General features: G+C 45.6%; 1 protein-coding gene and 1 pseudogene across 3 annotated transcripts in view; one reads left to right on the forward strand and one right to left on the reverse strand.

Moving 5' to 3' along the window:
- Adss2 (adenylosuccinate synthase 2) overlaps positions 1-21,875 on the reverse strand; it is an 832,666-nt gene that overhangs the window by 738,382 nt on the left and 72,409 nt on the right. The window lies entirely within an intron of this gene.
- LOC127190764 (small nuclear ribonucleoprotein F-like) lies at positions 18,365-18,624 on the forward strand (annotated as a pseudogene).

The raw sequence follows: 21,875 nt of genomic DNA on the forward strand, positions 1-21,875 counted from the left end.
TGTCTTCAACTCAAAGCTTCTATCTATTCCATCTTCACCGTGAGCCAGGAGAAGCCATCCATCACGGGAGGTGAAAGGCCCGAGGGAAGTCAGGGTAATCGACTGTTCATAATTCCTATTTTGAGTCAGGTGTCTGTTTAAGCTGGAAGGAAGTGTGTGTGTGTGTGTGTGTGTGTGTGTGTGTGTGTGTGTGTGTGTGTGTGGTGTTGGGAATCAAGTCCAGGGACTTGTGAAATCACCTTGGGGGTATCTTGACCACTCATTAATATCCAAGATGGGACTATAAGAAGCAGGTGCCTTATGTCATCGTCAGGAGCAACTCCTGTCAGGAAATTAGATAAAGTTACAAACTGGGCTATCTGAGGCAGCCCAGAATGAAAAATTAAAAGGTAAAATTAAGTGTATTTAAAAGAGGGCTAGGTTGTTTTCTGGGCATTTTGTACATACTTCAGTGAGTAAACGCCATACAGCTTTTGTTTCCAAAGCACTAAGATGTCTGCAAGGTGCCCCAATCTGGGAAAGCATGAAGGGTCTTGTTTATTTCTGAGTGCGTCCTTTCTTTCCTTTTAGACTTTTATTTGTCTTTGTTTTTCAAGACAAGGTACCCTTGGCCATCCTGGAACTCACTCTGTAGACCAGGCTGGCCTCAAACTCAGAGATCCTCCTGCCTCTGGCTCCTGAGTACTGGGGATTAAAGACGTGCACCATTCCAGCCTGTCGCCTTTTAAAGATCAAGAGCTAATTTTTATTCATCTCTGACCTATCTGCCTCCCCTTCATCAGAGCCCAGCACAGGCTCATGGGTCAACAAACATGTTTTGAATGAGACCCACGGTGGCGACTGCCCGGTAGAGATAGGAAGTAGCCGGGACTGGAAGCAAGTGTAGGTTCTAAATTGTTTTAGTATGGAGCCACACTCGGCAAGTGTTTACTGGGCTTCTCCTACAAGCCAGGCATTAGTGTGAGTGGCTCAGGCTGGCCACTGAGCACATAAGCAAAGCTTCTGAGATCCACAAAACATAAGCCTTCCCTCATGGACTGACAGAGACATGAGGAGTCCACGAATCCACTAGAAAGCGCTTATCTCATTCCCTGCACTGCCCCACCCCCACCCCACTCCCCGCTTATTTCACGGTTCTGGTTCCTCTGTGATTTCTTTGTTTCTTGCTTCTAGAAGCTGTGAATCCAAGATCAGGCAGCCACACAGGCCACTGGCCACGTGGTTTGTCATGCTGTCGTGGCAGAGGTGCACAGGAGCAAATGGGCACACAAGGACAGTTTACTTCCTATGTGTATCTGCTCATGGTGACTAATCTAGTTCTTGCTCTGTCACCTCAGACAGGAACCACAGGGTAGAAGAGGGCATGGGGACAGAAAATACCTCAGGACTCCCATGCCTGAGAATGGAGACTTTTAGCATGGGGGCCTGGGGGCTGATTGGAAAGGCCATGTCAGAGGCATCAATCAGTCCTGTCAGGGGTTCTTTGCTGGCCAACACCTCTCTTGCTCCCATTTTTCCCCCAAGTCACTTCATCTCTTTCTCTTTCTCTCCAACAAGCCTGTCCTCCCTCCCTCTGCTGACTCAATCAGTGGGTCTCCTCTCGGGCAGCAAACCACAAGAGACCTTAGAGGCGCCTGAGGACAGAAGAAAGATGGCTTGGAAGAGTCAGTTGGGCACTGGTTTCTCAAATTTACTGGGCGTGAGAGAAGCAAATTCTACTGTAGCCCCTCGGTTCTGAGAGGAAAATGGTACACTGCTGCCACCTAGAGGCAACCAGCCTCAAATTCAGAAGCCATGTCCCCAGCCTAAGGCCTGTGGTGGATAACCAAACCTTAGTGTTGCTGGGGAGTAGCGTGCTGTTTGCAAAAGCCTGGAAAGGGATTGGGGAGATGCCTAGGCTAAGCTCCTGGACAGGCCTGGGCTTGTAAGGCCTCCCTCAGGAGCTGGCCATGTCAGTAATAAAATCTCCAAGGGTAGCCAGGAGGAGTCTCTACTCCCATTTAGCCACTGAAATGTGTCCTACAACAGACTGCTCAGTAGCTCTGTGAGGAAAGGTGACTCCTGCTTCAGGAGAATGGAGACAAAAGGGAAGCACCTGCCACAGGGACAAGAGGGGAGAGAGAGAGAGAGAGAGAGAGAGAGAGAGAGAGAGAGAGAGGAGAGAGAGAGGAGGAGGAGGAGGAGGAGGAGGAGGAGGAGGAGGAGGAGGAAGAAGAAGAAGAAGAAGAAGAAGAAGAAGAAGAAGAAGAAGAAGAAGAAGAAGAAGAAGAAAAGAAGAAGAAGAAAAGAGAGGAGAGAGATAGAGAGGAGAGATGCTTGCCCACACCAGGTTTTCCTCTAATGGCCCTGGGATTCAAAATGCTCCAAGGGGGGGGGGGGAGGAATGGGAGGATACAAGGGATGGGATAAACATTGAGATGTAACAAGAATAAATTAATTAAAAAAAATGCTCCAAGAAGCAAATAAATAGGGAAAATAGAAACTGTCATGAAAACACTTTGTCTCTGAATGCCCAGTTACTTCTGCCAGCAGCCGCTACAGGACAGGATTTAGGTGCCTTACTGTTGTAATATGACATAATTTGTTTCTCTCTCTTTCCAAAAATGGAGTATACTTCGCAGTTTTCCCTGAGTCATTGAGTCATGGGAAGTTTACTGTTAGCTCTACTTCCTTCCTAATGAGTAATGTTTTCTTAAAAGAATTTTTCAGATAGATGACTCGGTACCTGAAGGTGCCTGTGGCACAGGCCCGACTGAGTTTGGGCCCCCAGAATCCTCTTAAAGGTAGAAGAATATGACCTCTGGTACACTCATTGTCCAGAGGTGGGGAGTAATACATGTAAGACATCTACAAGAAGCTTGTATAGGTTTTCAAGCCTCCTTGGATAATACTCCCCAAAAGCGCAATACAGTATTCAAGTGGAAGATCTCCATGAGACAGGCGTGAAATCCTGTTTTGAACTAGGGCTGGAGAGATGATTCAGTGGTTAAGAGGGCAGGCTGCTCTTCTGTCAGACTTGGAGTTGAGCCCCAGCAACCACAGGATGCCTCACCATCATCACATCCTGGGACTCCAGTCCCAGGAGACCTGGTGACCGCTTCTGGCCACCCAGGACATGAACGTGACGCACAGCCATCCATGTAAGCAGAGCATCCATACACACATAAAAGTTTTGAAGTTAAAGATAGAAAAGTGAACCCATTTCCTCTGCCTTTTGTTTCATTGGCTCCCATCCCAAGCCTGGCTCCAGGGCCTGCATACCATCTTCTTTCAAAACACACACACACACACACACACACACACACACACACACACACATACACACCGCAAACAAAACCAGAAGTTTGTCCGTTTCCTGGTGTCTCTGGAGCCGCAAGCTGCTTTCTGTGGTGTTTTATTGTGATGGCCAGCTTGATGAAGAAGTACCTGAGGCGTTTATGAGGCACACCTTTGGGCGAGCCTGTGAGAGCTTTTTCAGAGAAGGAGAAAGACCCGCTGTGAGTGTGGGAAGCACTGCTCCATGGTGGGGGGGGGGGGGGGCTGGGGTCTCGTGAGGAATAAAAGCAGAAAAGCCAGCCAAGCATCCGGGTGCCCTGTTTTCTGCTTCCTGGTCCTCTCAGACGTGAGCTAGCAGCTTCACCCTCCCGAAGCCACATCCGAGAGTGGCTCCTGTGACCATGCCTCCCTGCTAGGATGGACTGTAGCCTCTCAAAGTGTGAGCCTAAAAAAGCCTTTCTTCCCTCCCGTCGCTCCTTATCGGGTATTCAGTTACAGCCTGGTCGGTGCCAGTCAGATGAATGAGTGCATCCCTAGTCTTCTGGCGATGCTGGCATCCTCCGCCCTGGCTACTTTCCCATGACACCAGCAAAGGCAGTGTCCTGCAGACTTCTGCAAAGTCGCTGCACATTTCCAGGCCTTCTAGAGCGTGTACATTTCTGATCTTTGCCTCCACTTCCTGTCACAATAGTGCTGGTGTTCGACCCGATTGAGTCCAGGACCCAACTTTCTCCATCTCTCAGCTGCAACAGCAATGCACCCCCTCTTTCTCCCGGGGCTCTCATCCAGTCATATCCCCAGGGAGTATTCAGGTAGCTTTAAAAAAAATGTCCTTCTGTCCAAATGTACAGTCCACCCCTGTGTTAAAATGTACCCAGGATTCATTTGAGTCACATAGGGTGAGACAGCAGGCTTGGAAACAATTCTCACAAAGTAAGAAATTTCTTGTCACAGATTCAAGAAACAAGAGGCATCAATAGGCAGCAGGATCAAGGGAGGGCCTTCCAGACCATTGACTGAGCTTTTCTCTGGAAGGAACAGGAAGAGGTGTGGAAAGCTGAGGCTTAAATAATGGCATCCGCAGGCTCTGGGCTGCATGGGTGAGTCCTAGCTGTCTGGTCCCTGGCCTTGGGATGGTTTGGGGCACACTGACCTGATGTGTTAGGGTGGGAACGGGCTCTGGATTTGTTGGCTTATTATAAAAGCTGTGCTGCCGGGGGCCTCTGCTTCCTCTGTAGCCTCTCCAGGTTAAAGTTTCAGAGGACAGAACATGAAGGAGGGTGGGGGATGTTGAAGGGATAGCTCAGTCAGTAGAGTGCTTGCAACACAAGCCTAAGGACTTGGGTTCAGATCCCCAGCATCCCAGTCCCCATCCCCCCTCCCCCTCCCCCATTAAAAGCCAGGTGCAGCTAGGCATACCTGCCATCCCAGCTCAGGGGGCAGTGGGAGGCAGAAGGATCCTGGGTCTTGGTAGCCAGCCAGCTAGCCAAATCAGTGAACTCCAGGCTCAGGCTCAGTGATCTCCAAGATGAGTAAGAGATTCTTAAAAAAAAAAAAAAAAAAAAAAAAGTAAGGAGACTGAGAAAGGCACCTATCATTGACTTCTGGTCTCCATATGCACATACAACATATGTAAATAAACAAATATATACACGAGGGAAAATATGCAGGAAGAAGCTAAATAGCTCATTGGGCCCAACACCATGAGAGAGAGACAGAGACAGACACAGACAGAAAGAGACACCCAGAATTAAACCCCTAAAACATAAGAAAATATATAAGCAACCTAACCCCTCCCACATCCTACCCCACTCTCTGATTCAGTCCCTCAGACCCCCAGCCTATGTGCACTGTGCTGGCTCTGGAAAGCTGACCTTGACTTGGACTCACAGCTCCTTGGAGGTGTGTATGGTCCCTTCTTTGAAGGTCCAGCACTTCTCCCCTTTGAGCTATGGTATGTAATTATCGGCTTAAATCAGTCCGAGGAGTCAGAAGAAAGCAGTTCCTGACTAGGGTGCATGTTGCTTTCAGGTACATGGCTGCTGCAAGTCTTCTTAACCGGCAGGTGGGTGTTGGCTGCCAATGTGGAGGAAGGAGTTGGCTTTTCTGTCTTAGAGGGGTCCAGGAAACTAGGATATTGATGTGTGTTGGCTCAAAGGTCCCGTGTGCTTATCTCCAGATGCCAGTCTTCAGAGCTCTTGACTGGGAAATGGTTACCCACCGAGGTTGAGCGCTCAACTTCTCATTTTATGATGAAGTCTTAAGCTTGACCCCAAGCTTTGTCTACTAGGCTACTAGAGGTGGCCTGTTATACAGCCCTGGCTTTCACACATATCTAGAATTTGTGCAATGACATCGACAGTCTCCAAATCCCGTTGTCCTAATCCCTACTCCCTGCCACATTTCCCTAGTGCCCAGTGCACTTCACCAGCTGCGGTACCCTCCTTCCGCTGAGGCACAATCTACATTCACTACTGGCAAAGATTTGACAACTGCACTGACTGCTGCTCTAGGACAGGCCTACGCTGTGTCCCTCTGGAAGCAAGTATGAGGTCCTCGTTATCAGTCCAAGATTAGGCACCTCACCGCAGAACTTCATCTGAGCATCTTCATAGAGTTCCTGGCTATTCCTGGTGTCACAGATGGGTTCCCTGAGATGATGTCTGACCTGAGGGATACTTGTTACAGAGCTCTTGGGGTTAGCGCCCTTGGAGGTTGTCATGAGGACAACTGGATGGTACGGTGGTATAGCCAAAGATTTCATCCATCCTACAGGACACTCTGGTCCTGGGGTGGTGTTCTGGTTCCATCTCTTTTGCTGTGATAAAACACTCCAACTAAAATCAACTTAGGGGAAGAAAGGGTTTGACCAGCATACAATCCCACGTTACAGCCGTCACCAAGGGGAACTCAGGGTAGTTAACGTGATACCCACCGTAAAGAAATAAATACCTTCATGTCACCTGCTTTGTTGACTTCATACTCAGCTAGCTTTCTCCTGTCTTATATATAGTCCAGGATGCCCTGCCTGGACTAGTGTCACCCACAAAAGGCCAGGCCATCCTATATCAACTAATGGCCAAGACAGGTTCCCACAGACACGTCCACGTGCAATTCTGATCTAGACAGTTCCTCACTAAGACACAGACCCAAGTGTTGCTAGATTGTGGCAAGCTGATAGTCAAAAACCAACCATCCCAGATGGTTCTTCAAAGTTGCCTCAATGTGGCACAAGGGGGTTTTAGCCCTTATAGCCTTACAACTGAATACGGCCCCAGCCTGTTTTGTTTTCATTTTGCTTGAGACAGCCACTTGCTAAGTTGCTCGGACGGGCCCTCCACTTGTGATCCTCCTGCCTCCGAATCTAAGCAACTGAGATTATAGACTTGTGACATAAAGTCTGGCTTCTCCAGTATTTTCAACAGGAGAAAGGAACCTGAGGTTTTGAGTTGCTTGTGAGCCCTGTGCAGTTTTATTTGGGAAGGGCATGATCTAGCTTAGCAAATAAAAAATACAGATGCTGGAGTTTAATTCAAAGGAGTTTTAAGTGCTAAATAAGGAACAAACAGTTTTCAGGACAAGTATATCCTAGTTACTGTATTTTCCCTGACAACCCCGTTGTAGTTTCAAGAGGGACTGCTTGGTTTTATAAAGGAGGACCAGCATTGTGACTGTCTGTGACAATTGAGCCCAAAGTCTGAAGAAGAAGAAGAAGAAGAAGAAGAAGAAGAAGAAGAAGAAGAAGAAGAAGAAGAAGAAGAAGAAGAAGAAGAAAAGAACCATTGCAAAGATACTAACACTTAAGTTAAACAACCAAAAACTATGGACTGCTCAGGTAAATAATACTAAAATTTCAGTGGAATTTTACATGACAAGTTAGAACAACAGGCTTGGCCTGGCAGCCAAGAGAATCCGGGGCGAAGCGTGACAACTGTGCATGTTGGTGTCCAAGTGAGCAATGGTCACCACTAATGTTGACCTGTGGTTTTAGAACCGGAAATGTTGGGCAAGCGTCCATCGTGATGAACTTTCTATGGAGGTCTGGCAGGAAGGGAGTTGGCCTTGGTCGCAGCAGACAAAGAATGGCCCCAATGCAGGTCCTGAGGCACCCAAGTTACAGTGCTTGCAGATCTCTTGGGGGCAGCACAGCATATCCCAACATGTCCATCTGGATGCTATCAAACCACAGTAGGTAAAACAGTGACTACAGGATCCAGCTGCTAAGGAGGATTTCCTGAGCCCAGGAGTTCGGGTCTAGTCTGGGCAATACATGACCTAGTGCCCTTCTTTTCTTCTTTCATGTTTTCATTCTTTTTTAAAAAAAATAAAAACAATGACATTCAACCTACAAATCCTCTGAAAACATAAAATTCCTCTCGGTAAATAAATAAATGAAGTATATTCAAACACATCAAGGGGCAGTCTGATTCCTAAATACTTCAGTGGTGTTCCCACACTCCTGATGTCATGTATTTACCGTGGAAGACAAGCGTTGTTTGAAGATCTCATTTTTATTGTGTGCAAATCCCATGCCACCGTGATATTTAAATGTCGGCAAGGATCCAGGATCTGAAGGCCTGGAGAAATGACTCAGTGGTTAAGAGCACTGGCTGTTCTTGCACAGGACTAGGGTTCTATTCCCAGCAGATGGCTCAGTTATATCTGTAACTCCAGTTCCAAGGGATCTAATGCCATCTTCTGGCTCCCTAGAGTAGAGTACATGGTGTCCATGCATGCTGCCGACAAAATACTGATACACAAAACAATTATAATAAATAAAAATTTAAGACAAAGGAGGATAGGCTCTGACTCAGAAGGAGCCACATGACCTTGGGAAGTCACTGTTGTTTCCTGTCCCTGTTTCCCCTAACACATGGTGAGGTGAAAATGACCAGCTGATCTCCAAGCTGCTTCTAACTTGTGCTTCTGTGACTCACTGAGGTTGTGTCGTTGCACGGACAGTCCTACACTAAGGAGGCTGCCCAAGATCTTCATTTTAAGCGAAGTCCTGGGAGTATAGGTTGGTGGTAGAAGTATAGGTGCTGGTAGAAGTTTCTGGTTGTGTTAAAAACTCAGCTGTAGCCGGGCATGGTGGCACACATCTTTAATCCCAGCACTTGGGAGGCAGAGGCAGGTGGATCTCTGTGAGTTCCAGGCCAGCCTGGTCTACAAAGCAAATCTAGGACAGCCAGGGCTACACAAGGAAACCCTGATTCAAAAAACAGAAAACAAAACAAACAAACCAACCTCAATTGTGTTGTGTGATGTTTTCCTGGAAACTGTCTTGTGAGAGGGCATGTAATGTTTTACTGAAAACAGACACGTGAGAGGGTACATGATGTTTAGGCAAAATATATACAGAACCCACAAACAGTTAGACCATGCTTTTGTGTTGCTACATTGGATAACACCTCACTGGTCTTCCTTGGTCTTCAAGTCAAAGAGAGAAATGGTCCAGAGAACTTCTCATGGTGACTGAGTCTGGCTGCTTTCGCTGACTCGTGCCAATTCAGTAGAGCCTTGATGTTTCTACTGGATTGTGCCACCGCTACAGATTTGCGTTGCTGTTTTGTGTTTACTGTTGAACTGCACTGCTGGTATCCTGGCAATGCGTCTAAACAGGTCCACAACACCTTTGTCTTCTTAATATTCTTTCTCCCCTTCCTCTGGTCTGTGAGTTAGAAGTAAGGTTTAGGTGTTTAAGAGCCCTAAATAAAGTAGGCTGTGATCTAAGCCTACAGTAGAGTGCCCACCTACCATATGCAAGGCCCTGGGTTCCCTCCCCAGCACAAAAAAGTAATTATACGAATGATAAATAGATCTATTATTATCATTAAGATCTCAGTGTTGTTGCAGGATATTTGATCCCGTTGTGAACCCCGAGATTGTTAACAGTAAAGCCCTGTTTCTTGTTTGGTATGGTTGAGCCCTAACACACACCATTAATCCAAGAACTTTCTGTTTATTGTAAACAGGTGATTATTGTATGATTCGGCCAGCTCTAGCACACACCTTTAGTCCTAGAGTTTTCTGTATACAGGATTTAATAAAGTTAACCCTAGGTCAAGAGGTGGAGCAAGAAACCAGCCTTTGAGTTGAAGGGTATTTAAGACACCACGGATAAGAAGAAAGGGCTTTTTGAGCTTTGAGCTAGCAAGCTCTTTCTTTGGCTTTTAGCTCTCGGCTTTCCCCCCTGGGCTGTCAGCTGAGCAAGTGAGCTTTTGGGGCTTTTTCCTCTGAGATGTGAACTGAGTAGGAAGGTCAGCTGGGTGCTTTCTCTGCCTCTCTGAGTTAGCAGGTTTTCACCCCAGCATCTGCCTCCTGAGTCTTCATTGGTAAAATCAAACATTTGGGATTTTCATTTTTTTATAACAACACATCATGTTCCCATGTACTGGAAAACAAGAAAGAAATCTTAAACTCCATGGAGGGCCTGGAATTCTGTCCCTCCCTCCTCTGCCTTTTGTCTGTCCTCAAGCACAGTAGGAATTTCAGATTTTTAGGAGCAACTCAGACCTAAGCCAGTATTAGTGCAAAGCTAGACTTCCTGTATCAATAATCATAAAATAATCTCAGACTTGACACTTGACTCTCCTTTTGCATCTTGCAAAAAGGCCATTAAATCTGACCACCTTTAGAGTTACTAGTAGAATTTTTAAAAAATATATTTATCAACTCTTTGAGAGTTTCATACAATGTATTTTGATCATATTCATCACCAACTCCTCCCACCTCCCTATCCGCCCCCCCTTTTTAATTTTTTTTTTTTTTTTTTGTTAGTAGCCAATCAACTCCAAGTTGTGCTATCCATATACTCTTGGGTGTAGGACCATCACAGGAACACCGGTTGACTTACCAGGAGCCACAGTCTCATAGGAAATTGACTTTCCCTGCCCTAGAGGCCATCAACTGTTCATAGTGCTTCAGTTGGGTAGGGGTTCGTGAACCATCTACTTTCATAGCATCTGGTTTGAGCTCGTGCCAATATTGCACAAGAAAATACAGCAGCTGTGAGTGCATCCGTGCTGTCAGGCCCAGAAGACACTGTTTCATTCTTGTCCTCCCCCTTGCACATCCTCCTCCAAAGTGGTTCCTGAGCCTCAGGGGTTGGAGATGTGGGGGAGGGGTGATAGAGATTTCCTGTTTGTGCCTGAGCCCTTCACAGTCACTCTCTGTGCTTTGACCAAGGTGAGTTTCTCTGGTAACCACCTTCCGTGTACACACACGCACACACACACACACACACCTCTGACGAGGTCCGGGAGCTGCAGTACTCCCAGTTCAGAATCTCAGCACATTATTAGCTACTGAGAAGGCCTTCACAGAGGGAACCCAGCACATACTGAAAAACAGATAGATGGGACAAGACCGCCTTAAGTGTAAGCAACATCAGGAAACTGTGGGAAACATTCACAAGTGAGTCAGAGATGACCAGAGGGTATCGACTTCCTTAAAAACTTTGCTTGGAGGCTTAAAAAACAGAGTTTTTCTGCCAGGAAAATGTACCACAGCTGAGACTCAATCCTGACTCAAAGCTCACTGACTAACCAGCTTTCAGGACAGCTAATGAGGAGTCCCATTGAGCCAGCTTCCCTGCAGCATACACACCCATGCACGCACACGCACACACACACGCACACGTGCGCGCGCGCGCGCGCACACACACACACACACACACACACACACACACACACGACTAGACATCATTTCCTTTGTCCTCTCACCTTTTCAGGAAGGAAATTCCTGTGGTGGGTGTCTGGAGAGTTACAAAGTTGAGCTGAGAGATCTCTTTATACCTCCACTTCCCCATCTATAAAATGATGAGGATTAGGACTGAGGATGTAGCTCAGTGGTACAGCAAGTTCTGAGCTCTGGGCTTCAACATCAGCACCAGGAGTGAGGAGGTGAGAATCAAATGCCTCGATATGGCCTCTTGGTATGGCATATGCCTACTATTCCAGCATTCTGGAGACTGAGGCAGGAGAACCACAATGTCTTGGTATGGCATATGCCTACAATTCCAGCATTCTGGAGACTGAGGCAGGAGAACCACAATGTCTTGGGCAATGTAGTGATGCCCTATTTCAAACAAAGAAACTAGAATATTTATTCTAAACTATACAAGGGACTAATAACAAAATCTACTATAAAATGGCTGTTCAATCAAGGTTTGCAGCCATCACCATCATACACTGAAAGGCTTACCATCATCTTGCTTTAAAAAAAAAAAAAAAAAGGTATAAAGTGTGGTAATTTTTTCCCCATCTATTTATTTATTCGCTTTACATCCTGATCGAAGCCTCCCTCCTCTCCTCCCAGTCCCCCAACACACACACACACACACACACACACACACACACACACACACACACACACCTCCCTCCATTCTCCCTTCTCTTTCTCCTCAGAGAACGGGGATGTCCCCCATGGGTACTAACCTGCCCTGGCACATTAAGTCACTGCAGGACTAGGCACATCCTCTCCCACTGAGGCCAGACAAGGCTGCCCAGTTAGGGGAACAGGATCCAAAGGCAGGCCTCAGAGTCAGAGAGGGTCCCTGCTCCAGTTACTGGGGACCTCACATGAAGACCAAGCTGTGTATCTATCTGCTACGCATGTGCAGCGGGCCTAGGAGCAGTCCATGTGTGCCCTTTGGCTGGCGGTTCAGTCGCTATGAGTCCCCATGGGCCCAGGTTAGTTGCCAAGGTCTTGCTTTTTGGCCTAACTTCCTTCTCTTGGTCCATCCTACCTCACACAGCGGCTACACAATATGTCCCACATATAGTGACAAGAGATAAACTGTGTCTCTTAAAAAAAAAAATGTGTATGCCGAAGTCCTACCTGAAAATACTTCAAAATGTGGCCTCGTTTAGAAATAGGCTGCTGGAGACAGATAAAGTTGGTAGGTTGGACCCCTAGTCTAAAATAGTGTGCGTCATTAAAAGGAGAACTCTGATCACAAAGGGGGAGAGGGGGAAGAAAAAAGACAGGGGCAGGGTGGAGAGAGAGTCTGACGAGACACTTTTGAAGAGAAAGGCAGAGATCAGAATGGCAGGTCTATTAAATGTTGTATACCTGTTTGCTCTGGGTTGGGCATGACCACCACCATCTTGAATCAGTGCAGTGGTGACCACTCATCCCGGATGAACCCTATTGACGTTCTCTCAAGGAGAGAAGGAGGAGGCTCACAAAGTTCACAGAGCTCCTGGCACTCATGAGCCTTCATGCCACCCTTAGGAAAACCTATCGTAGCTATAAACAGGGTTAACAGCTGGCTGGGGCAGGACTTGGTGAGGGTGTAGCTGTCACTCAGGAAGCCACCCACATTTCTGTTATTAACCTCAGTGAACTTATGTACACCCAGATGGACATGGAAGGGGAGGATCCTGTCTTTGGTATTTTGGCACCCTCTATGGGGGAGGGTGTTAAGGAGATAGATGTTTCTTTCCATTTCCCTTAGGGAAGTCAGACAGGCTCTCTCTGGCAGCCTGTGTCAGGACCAATCTTGCCCACATTGTTTCTCCAACTGTAGCTTCTAGAACTGTGAAATGACAATGTCCCTTAGTTAAGTCCCCAGATGTGGTACTTTAAAACATTGACCTAGGAAATGAACCCACTGGCACATGGCTTGGCTTTTCTTAGCTCTGTGTTCTGACAGGTCTGTGTTTCAAATGTTGTTTGAGCTATCTCCAGTCAGAATGAAGTGACTCAGCAATGGGGTGGCACTGAGACAAGAAAAGAGAGAAAGAAAACTGGTGTGGTGATGTGGCACTTGGGCGACAGAAGCAGGTGAATCACCATGAGTTCAAGGTACAATGAGTTCTAGGACACTCAGGACAACGAAGTGAAATCCTGTCTCAAACATCCAAATTCCCCCATTTGCATTCCTCTCTGTATGTGCCCTTGATAAGATGGCTCTCACCACATTTTTCAGCTATCCTTGTCTACTCACTAAAGTATATGGTATTTCTTATATTTAAAATATATTTATATTATATAAATTATAAAGCAGAACCCAATTTTCAAAGTTTATTTATTTATTTGTGTGTGTGTGTGTGTTCGCATGTGCATGTGTGTGCATGTGTGTGTGCGCGCGTGCGCACGCATGTGTGTTTGTACACATATGCACCCATATGTTTGCAATGGATGCCGGAAGTCAGTGCCAGGTAGCTTCCACGTTTTCCTCCATTGTTCTTCAGCTTATTGTGTATGGGTGCCCAAAGAAGCTTTAAAAGGTCATAAGATCGCTTAAAACTGGAGCTACAGGAGGTTTTGAGCCACTTGGCATGGATGCTGGGAATTGAATATAGTCCCCTGGGAGAGCAGCAAGAACTGCAGACCATTGAGCCATCTTCAGGCCCAACACAGCGCTCTCTCTCTGTCTCTCTGTCTCTGTCTCCGTCTCCATCTCTGTCTCTCTCTGTCTCTCTGTCTCTGTCTCCATCTCCATCTGTCTCTCTCTCTCTCTCTCTCTCTCTCTCTCTCTCTCTCTCTCTCTTTTATTAATTTATTTATTTCCGAGTCATAGCCCCCTCCCTCCTAGTCCCACCTTCCCACCTTCCCTCCCACACTCCCCACCCCTATTCCTCAGAAAAGGGGAGCCCCTCTACCCACCCACCCCACCTCGTCAAGTCAAGTGACACCAGGACTGAGCATGTCCTCTTCCCCTGTAACCTGGCAAGGCAGCCCTGTTAGGGGGAAGTGATCAAAGAGCAGGCAACAGTGTCCATGTCAGAGACAGCCCCCACTCCCCTTACTAGGGGACCCACATGAAGCCTGAGCTGCCCATCAGTAGCCACACAGTGCAGGATAAACATACTACAATGCACAGACCCAAAGAAGATGAGTAACCCAAGTGAGGGTGCTTGCATCTCACTCCCGAGGGTGCTTGCATCTCACTCCCGAGGGTGCTTGCATCTCACTCCCGAGGGGAAATGGAATAGATAGCGGCAGTGGGTGAAGAGAGGGTACAAGGTAGGAGAGGGAGCAAAGAGAGAAATGAGGGTGGAGATCAGACCTGGGGAAAGAAAGGGGTGGATGGGGACAGGGAGGACGGAAGGCCTGTAGGGAAAAGAGAAACTGTGGGTGGGAGCATCTCTGTGAGACCTAAGTCAGAATTGGCCTCTGGGAGGATATGATGGGGGACTGTAGCTGAGACTCCTAGCAGCTGAGAGGCTGAGAGACTGAAGGGGACACCCTCTAACTAGACAGGACTCCTAGTGGAGGGGAGAAGACACCAACCCTCCCCCACACACAAAAAAACCTTCCATCTAGGTTTCTCTTTTGCATTGAGTTGTTTCTAGCTCAAACACAGCAATGCACAAGAAACCAACCAACTTACTTAGAGTATCTACAGTCAACTTTGCTCATTACAGGGTAAAGTTCACCACCCATAGAGTCTCCATTCTGCCACGATTTTTGAAAATGCAATGCATGATCTCCAACTGAGCATGCCTGGGCGTGTGTCTACCCCTATGCGTGATAAATGTGATGACAAGTCTTTCGTACGTGAATCGGTGCAAGTTTCCCTAATAAAAAGCTCCTCACTTTCCTTTCCCTAGGGAACCACTGTGCTGGGAATAATTTCTCTCCATCCACTCTTTGATCCAATTGTGCAACCTGGCTTTGTGCTCATCAAGGAAATAAACCCATTGCATTTGGCTATGTAAACAAGATTCAGATCCAGCCTCCCAAGCCCCATGATGCACTGTGTTGTGCTCTTTTCTTTTATTATTATTATTATTATTATTATTATTATTATTATTATTATTATTATTATTATTATTATTACTATTACTATTACTACTACTACTACTACTCTTGGGACTTCAAATGAAAATCTAAATTTACCTTAAGCCATCAAGGAGCCTGGGCAGTACTGACGGAATGCTCCCCCACCCCACCCCATCCCCACCTCCTGACAATCATCAGCTGTGCGGCAGACAGGCTCCGATGACTCCGCCCTTGGCCCTGCCCACCTCAATTCTCTCTAGGTTCCTACTAGACTGCACACTGAGTTGTTTTTCCGCTGACTGGCTTCTTCTCTGCCTCTGCCTCACTGATGCTCTCTGTTCCTGCTTTCCTCCTTCCTCTCCAGGGTGCCCCTCACCCTTATTCTGTAGCAAGTAATTACCCCCAGATACTCATCAAAACAATGGTGAGATCAGTATGGACGGACATACGTCTCTGTTTTACACAAGTGAAAACTGGACCTTAAAAGATAAATAAGTTTTCCAGCAGGTAATAAGCAAAACCAAGTTTGTTGTGAACAAATTTTGCTTCAAAAACTGTTTTGTTTTTTTTTTAATTAACAACTCTTAGAACTTAGGGCTGACAAGGTGGCTCAGAGGTTCAAGGCACTTAGCTGCTAAGGCTGACAGCCTAGTTCAATTCTTGGCAACCACATAGTGGGAGGAGAGGACTGGCTTTTTTAAAAATTTAATATGTATAGGTTTTATTCTGTGTGTATGTCTGTGCACCATGTGTGTACTTGTTCCCACAGAGAACAGAAAGGCAACCCCCGGAACTAAAGTTCTAGACAGCTGTGGGCCACCATGTGGCTGCTAGAAATCGAACCTAGGTCCTCTGGAAGAACAGCCAGTGCTCTTCACCACTGAGACATTTCTCCAGCCATGAGAACTGACTTGTTCTCCCCACAGATTGTCCCAGGATACCCCAGACCCATCGCAGCCACACCTCTATTCCTGCCTGGGGCTGGGGAACTGTTTGAGCCTCATCTCTCTGGCCTTTGAAGAGACATAGATTGTGTTTGGCTCTCCAGCTGTGGCTTTCTCCCAGCACATGTTTGCACATGGTCTTCTTCGGTCCATCTGCCTATTCACAGCTCATTTCAGGGAACATCTGGAGGGTAGAGGCTAGCCTTTTCTTTTGCTACTGCAGGTGTTGCAAACAAGTGAAAAGGCCCATATTTAAGCATACAGCTTGGTCAAGTACAGCTAATGTACAGCCACCACCATTCGACAGAGTAACCCCCTCGCCAGAGCTTCCTGGTTCCTCTTTCATAGGTGATCCCTTGTCCAGACCAGTGATGAGCTTTCTTGTTAGTACAGGAAATTCATCAAGTGTGTAGTCTTGTCTTCTCCGTTTGACTTCTTTCAACTTAGTGTCCGTGAAATTCATCTCTGATGTCATGCGTGTTAATATTTTATTCCATTTCTTTGCTAAGCCACAGGTTCATACTACAATAAACTCCAGTTGTTCGTCTCTCCTTGAACTCATGGCTGTTGGGTTGCTTGCAGTTTGGGACCACTATGAGTAATGCTATTATAAATATCCATGTGCTTATCTTTGCGTGAGCATACTTTGATATTTCTCTTGAGTAAGTACCAAGGGGTGGAACTGCAGGTCAACTGCAAGGTCACATATTTAACCTGAGTCTGCCTTTACAAGAAGCTGCTGTACTATTTTAGCAGCTATTTATTTCTGTTTGCTCAGTATGCTCATCTTTCATTTCCTTTTCTTATCTGATTACATTGGCTAGGACACTCAGTACAATGTTCAGTAAGAGTGTTCTTGATTTTAGATAAATGACATTGGCCAGGTTGGGAGTGTAACTTGGTGGTAGAGGCATACTGGATATGTGCAAGGTCCTGGTTTCCGAGCAACAACAGGGATGGGATCTACAACGGCTTTATAGGTGTTTGAAAATGTACATGCTCATAGGAGGAAGAAGGCTCTTTCTTTTTCTTTCTTTTTTTTTTTTTTTTTTTTTTTTTTTTTTTTTTCTTTTTTTTTTTTTTTTTTTTTTTTTTTTTTTTTTTTTTTTTTCTTTCTTTCTTTTTGGCCTTCCTTCTTTCCACTGCAAACATTTTCTTTTCTTTCTTTCTTTCTTTCTTTTTTTTTTTTTTTTTTTTTTTTTTTAATTTTACTATTGAGAAAGGACCTGGCTATGCTCCCCAGGCTTCCTCCAACTCCTGGGCTCAAGTGATCCTTAAGAGAGATCGTTCTCTCTCTTTCCTGCTCACCTCCTGCGCCACTTCTGCTGCCATGCTACCTCACTTTGAGCTATTGAACGACACACTGGGGTGATAATCGCATAGACGATAGTGTTTGCTGATGCCTTTGGTTAATTGTTCTATCAACTGCCAAGAGGCAGATACCGAACACATTGGCAGCAATTTTAACATTGCTTATGTCTTTCATTCTGTTGTGTTTTGCTTCCTGTGTTTGAAACTTACTCAAAGCATACACAGATATATCTTTCCTGATTCATTAACCATCTTATCAGTATTACTGTTATCACACCTTGGCTTTTTAAGTCTATTTTATCTGATAGTTATATGGCTATTCTAGCTTTTTTACGCCAACTGTCGGTATGGTAGATAGGGTCTTGCTTTTCTCTTTGTGTATTTTATAGTTAAGGGGAAGTCTCCTGTAGAGAGCTCAGTGAAGATTTGTGTGTTCTTCCTGTGAGACTGTGAACCAGATGCTTGATCTTTGTTTCTTGGCTCTTGTGATACTCAGTCTTCATGATCAGCCTGACAAGATTTGGGATCGTCGTGGGAACTCACCTCTGAGCAGGTCTGAGGGCATCTCCACCTCAGGGTGGGAGGCCCTGCCCCATAAACTGAGGTATGGCTCTCTCTCTCTCTCTCTCTCTCTCTCTCTCTCTCTCTCTCTCTCTCTCACTCTCTCTCTCTCTCTCTCTCTCCTCTCCTCTCCTCTCCTCTCCCTCCCTCTCCCTCTCTCTCCCTCTCTCTCTCTCAACATCATCAAAAGTCAAGGATAAAATCAGCTGTGCCTATGTAGTGAAACGTCCATAGGCATTCAAAGAGGTGAGGTGTGAGGCGTGAGGCGTGAGGCATGTTTGCACAGCTGAATGCATAGGTACCTGGAGGACAGGAGTGGGGTGGGGGTGCGGGTAGGGTGAGAGGAGGGGGCTGTGCCCCTGGAGAGGGGATGGAAGCTGTGCAGCCTTCCCACGTGCCTTGCTCCTCCCTCTGGCTAGTTATCTGTACACTTTGTAAAGTTGCCATTTCTCCTAGCATTGGTCCATTGCTCCAGTCAGAAGGGGCCGGCAGCGGCCAGGTCAGTGGCTAGTGGGGTGCAGTGCTCCCAGGTGTTCCCGATGACTTTACCCCTCAATCCCAAGCCTTTTCTCAATGGACTGACAGGAAAGCCAGTGACGGTAAAACTTAAGTGGGGAATGGAGTCCAAGGGCTACCTGGTCTCTGTGGACGGCTACATGAACATGCAGCTTGCGAATACAGAAGAATACATAGATGGGGCATTGTCTGGGCATCTGGGTGAAGTTCTGATAAGGTGTAATAATGTCCTTTAATCGGAGGCATTGAAGTAAAGGAGGAAAATGGGGAAATGAGAGAATAGCATCTTTGGGGGATATATATAAAATAAAGTTGTTTTTTACTTCAGCTTGAAAAAAAAAGCCTTTGTAATAAATCAACAAATGTACATATGTGTTTCCCAAGTTCTGTGAGCTGACCTAGCAAATGAACGAAACCTGAGAAGTTGATAGAAATCCCAATCTGCAGCTAGCTGATCAGAGTGTCGGTGATGTCAACCAACCCAAAGTCAGAAGCTGTCCAAAGTAAAAAGACTTTCCTGGAGGCGGTGAGCCTTAGGAATGTCAGCTTGTGAGAGTCAAGGTCACGTGGTACTCCAAAGAGTCAGTTTCCCAGCCGGCTGTGGTGGCGCACCCAGTGCTGGAGGAGACAGAGGCAGGCAGATCACTGTGAGTTTGAGGCCAGCTTGTCTACAGAGTGAGTTCTAGGACAGCCAAGGCTACACAAAGAAACCTTTTCTTGAAAAAACAAAGAGGGGGATCAGTTTCCCAAAGTCGGCAGCAAAAGTGAGGGCTTCTGGGGTCTGTTGGATGTTGAGAAGGAACAGGCCAGGAAAGCAACAGAAGAGGAAATAATGTCTACACAAGATGAAGTGTCCGTAAAACAGAGGTCTGAGGGCGACTCAATGTGCATCGAAACGTTTCAGACATGTCATTCTTGTGGATCCCAGTTGCCTGCAGCCAAAAGCTAGAGGCAGTACAACTCCACTCCCGCAACAGTGGGAATCGTCCATAAATTGCCTTCCAGGTCCCATCGGGAAAGCTCTTTCAGTGTATTTCCACTGTAAATTTTCTTTTCTTTTCACAGTGGGAACCTATTAAGTGTTAATGGTGTCTGAAGTAGGGGAGTCTTACAGGACTGATCTGACCCTGTCTCTGCTAGTGTTACAACTGACCTGAATCACAAGATATTGAGCTGGTGTGCACTGAAAAATTTCCCTTAAAACATGAGCTGGTAGGAAGAAAATCCACACACATCTTGGTGACCATAGGATAATGTGATTCAGGGAGTAAAATAAGAAAGACAATAGTGGTTTTCTTCTATCTCTTCTCTGCCTTTTCACTAGAGTGCTTAGTCCACTAGTATTTAACATATATATGTCAATATATAAAAAAATGATTAGATTTATATATGTTAATATATTTACATATATTATATAATATGTGTTAATATAAAACATGGCTATATGTGTGTGTGTATATATATGTGTGTGTGTGTGGTTAGGTTTGTGTGTGTTTGTGTGTTTTCTTCTCATCTATTCTTTATTCCTCTCCTCTTGCATTTCACCCACTTTGGAGGGAGTGAAATAGTCTACCTTTATCAACAGGGAGCATTCCAGGCCCATAGTGAATGCTGAAAAGCTCAAAGAATGCTGAGCCCTAAAACTTAATGCCTTTTCCATCTTGTTAAAACTACAGTCCCTATAGCTACAACTTGCAGTCTGAGGCGTGACAGCAAGCACAGCACAGATATGGCCTCCTGGCTGAAGAAGATTCATTCTTAACACAGATTTTAGCAATCTTAATGTATTTTTTAAAGATCTGTGTGTGTTTCCATGTGTGTGTGTGTGTGTGTGTATCTGTGTGTGTGTGTCTGTGTGTCTCTGTGTGTGTGTGTCTGTGTATGTGTGTCTGTGTGTATTTGTGTATGTGTGTCTGTCTGTGTATGTGTGTGTCTGTGTATGTGTGTGTGTATTTGTGTATGTGTGTCTGTCTGTGTCTGTGTGTGTGTATGTGTATTTGTGTGTGTGTGTGTGTGTGTGTGTAGGTATCCTCAGAGGTCAGAAGAGCACTGAATCCCTGGAGCTGGATTCAGGTGCTTGTGAGCCACCTGGAAGAACAGCAATTACTCTTAATCTGAGCCTCTCTCCAGCATGTAATGTACATTTTTAACAGTTTCTTTGTTAGGTCTTTTCACATAAAGAAAGGGACTTACTACTTCCTCTTGACTTATTTGAACTGCCAGTGTCACTATTCTGTTCCTGGTCGCCACTGTTATCTGAGCACAAGCACAGGACGCCGAGCCAGCTGGTCTAGTAATTGAAGTCTAGATGACTAATGGGTGGGTGGAGTACCCAGTTTGGCCTTGCAGACCAAGGGATTGTTCACGACCCAGGCAGGACAGAGCAGGACCCATCACAGGACTCAGAACAGGCCAATGTGCTATTTAAACTTTTAGATTATTTCTGGAACTTTAAGTAAAGGGAGACTATTGCTTATGGTTTAATTTTCTGCAGCAGACTTTAGCTCTAATTCTTTGCTTCACCTTTTAGTGCTGCCCTAGAAATTCATATAGGTAAATAAGGAGATAGATGACAGATAAATTGTTGATAGATGAGAGATAGATAGATAGATAATAGTTATCCTTAACTTTTTATATTTTCTTGCAATTAATATATATTATTTTCCATAAAATGTGGACAGTTTGGGCTGGAGACAAATCTAAGACATTAAGGTTTCTTGCTCTGTCATGTTGACCAGAGTTCAGATTCCAACACCTACAACAGCCAGCTCACACAAACCTGGAATTTCAGCTCCAAGGAGTGCGGCCCCCTACATAGGCACCTATACATACACAAGTATACACCCTCACACAGACACAAACATAAATAAAAGAACATGTGGAACTTTTAAGACTATCAACACGCATATTTCTTCTCTGCCATTTATAATTATTACATGTTTACATCTATATATATATATTTTTTTTTTTAACAAAACTATAACCTTCATTTGGGGTCAAAATAAATTTTAAAAATCCTTATAGCCGGATGTGGTGGTGCACACTTTTAATCCCAGCACTCAGTGAGTTTGAGTCCAGCCTGGTCTACAAAGTGAGTTCCAGGACAGCCAGGGCTACACAGAGAAATCCTGTCTTGAAAAAAAAATTCTTATGAAGAACGATTTAAAAAAATCATAATTTTCCCTGAGAGCTATGAAGATCTTGCTCATTGGTCATGACTTTTCGGTAGCCCCTCCCTCCAAGCCCATTAAACTAGAATCCACAGATGAGTGAATCCGTTTGTGCAGTCAGAACTCTCAGGATCCAGTCACTCCCAACACACACACTGTGGTCTTTCAGCCAGGAGCCTGACCTGGGGGCAGTGAGATGGCTCAGCAGGCGCAGGTGCTTGCCACCAAGCCTGGCAACGTGAAGTGGCAGCCCTAACCCTAAGAAACTAAAAGTTGTCCTGTGACCTCCACCTGTGCAAACACAATAAATAAGTAAATCATTAAAAAACAATATCAATTGTTGTAAAATAGTAGAGCACACCTG

The sequence above is a fragment of the Acomys russatus genome, chromosome 6, assembly GCF_903995435.1.
Source record: "Acomys russatus chromosome 6, mAcoRus1.1, whole genome shotgun sequence".
In the NCBI taxonomy this organism is placed as follows: Eukaryota; Metazoa; Chordata; class Mammalia; order Rodentia; family Muridae; genus Acomys; species Acomys russatus.